The sequence below is a fragment of the Alosa sapidissima genome, chromosome 16 (genome assembly GCF_018492685.1).
Source record: "Alosa sapidissima isolate fAloSap1 chromosome 16, fAloSap1.pri, whole genome shotgun sequence".
NCBI lineage: Eukaryota > Metazoa > Chordata > Actinopteri > Clupeiformes > Clupeidae > Alosa > Alosa sapidissima.
Window position 1 is genome coordinate 5,156,161 of NC_055972.1, and position 2,326 is coordinate 5,158,486.

Here is a 2,326-nt window from a genome sequence, read left to right on the forward strand (position 1 = left end):
AATGTGGTCATCATTAAACTGTGATAAGTATCTAATGCTTTGGCAATGAAAAGGCCTCCCACATGTGTCTGTCCATCTCTCCCTCTGCCTGTCTCTCTCTCCCTCCCTCTCTCTCTTTCTGTCTTTCTCTCTGCCCCTCTCTCTCTTTCTGTCTCTCTCTCACTCCCTCTCTCTTTCTGTCTCTCTCTCTGCCCCTCTCTCTCTCTCTGTCTCTCTCTCCCTCCCTCTCTCTCTTTCTGTCTCTCTCTCTGCCCCTCTCTCTCTTTCTGTCTCTCTCTCCCTCCCTCTCTCTTTCTGTCTCTCTCTCTGCCCCTCTCTCTCTCTCTGTCTCTCTCTCCCTCCCTCTCTCTCTTTCTGTCTCTCTCTCTGCCCCTCTCTCTCTTTCTGTCTCTCTCTCCCTCCCTCTCTCTCTCCCTCTCTTTCTGTCTCTCTCTCCCTCCCTCTCTCTCTCTCTGTCTTTCTCTCCCTCTCTCTCTCCCTCTCTTTCTGTCTCTCTCTCCCTCCCTCTCTCTCTCTGTCTTTCTCTCCCTCCCTCTCTTTCTGTCTCTCTTTCTGTCTCTCTCTCCCTCCCTCTCTCTCTCTGTCTTTCTCTCCCTCCCTCTCTCTCTCCCTCTCTTTCTGTCTCTCTCTCTGCCCCTCTCTCTCTCTCTGTCTCTCTCTCCCTCCCTCTCTCTCTTTCTGTCTCTCTCTCTGCCCCTCTCTCTCTTTCTGTCTCTCTCTCCCTCCCTCTCTCTCTCCCTCTCTTTCTGTCTCTCTCTCCCTCCCTCTCTCTCTCTCTCTCTCTGTCTTTCTCTCCCTCCCTCTCTCTCTCCCTCTCTTTCTGTCTCTCTCTCCCTCCCTCTCTCTCTCTGTCTTTCTCTCCCTCCCTCTCTCTCTCCCTCTCTTTCTGTCTCTCTCTCTGTCTTTCCCTCTCTCCCAAATTCAGTCCAGTCCTCCCTCCTAAAGGAGTGTGTGTGTGTGTGTGTGTGTGTGTGTGTGTGTGTGTGTGTGTGTGTGTGTGTGTGTGTGTGTGTGTGTGTCAAGCTGGAAGGGCAGTAGACCAGGGGGGAGGGGCATACTGGTAGCTGGGGTTCTTTCTTTACATCTGCATCTCTACCTCTCTCTCTCTCTCTCTCTCTCTCTCTCTCTGTCTCTCTCCCTCTCTCTCTCTCTCTCCTCTCTCTCTCTCTCTCTCTCTCTCCCTCTCTCTCTCTCTCTCTCTCTCTCTCTCTCTCTCTTTCTATTTCTACGGCCTCCCTCTTTCTTTCCCCATTTCTCTCTCTCAGTTTTTCTCTCCCTCTCTCTCCTTCTCACTCTTTTTCCCTCTCAATTCAATTCAATTCAAGGTTGCTTTATTAGCATGACTGTAATGCATGTATTAGCATGACTCTCTTTCCCTCTTTCAGTTCAGTTCAATTCAATTCAATTCAAGAATGCTTTATTGGCATGACAAGCTCACTTATATTGCCAAAGCAGTTATACAATAAATCTGAACACATACATGTCAGTAGATTTTCATAGGAATAAAATAAATAGGTAAAATAAAGTAAAATGTAGTGTATGATGCAGTGTGTGTGTTTGTGTATGTGTGTTGTGTGTGTGTGTGTGCGCGCGTGTGTGCGCACCTGTCTGCATGTGTCTGTGTGTGTGTGTCTGTGTGTGTATTTATTTGGTGATATAGGTCACTCATTGTCCCTCAGATTGTGGCATGTTGATACATATTGGGCAGCAAGATATGCTTTATCTCCTTCTCCTAATAATATCTTTAATTTTGATATGTCATTAAGTTCATTAAAATTAGGAATTTCTGAGTTAAATTTGTTGAAGAAAAGGTTTCTTGTTTGACTGAAGGATGTACATTGTAGGAGGAAGTGCATCTCTGTCTCGACCTCACCTGTCATGCAGTAACCACATATTCTGTGTTCTTTTGGTTGCCATGATTTTCTGAGTCTTCCTTTTTTGATTTCCAATTTGCGGTCACTTAGCCTGTATTTGGTTAGGGTCAGTCTCTGTTTTCTATCTCTGACAGTATTAAGATATTCTGCTATTTTATATTCTCGGTTTAGGGACAGATAGCATTGTAATCTACTTTGATTTTTAGTTTCTTCTTTCCAATTTTCCAAATAGGCTACTTTACATTGTTTCATAATTTGGTTTACTCTGATTGGTTTTTGGAAAACAGTGTTGTTGTGAGACTGATCAGAGTGGGTGTGTGGTAAGGCAGTTAGTCTCTGCAACAACTGGTGTAGTGGACTTTTTTCTGGGTTCAGCTCTTGGGTTTGGAGGGCTTTAGAATGAAGGGTGTCTTGTGGGCTGGATTTAAGGTGATTCAGAAAATTGAGTGCTC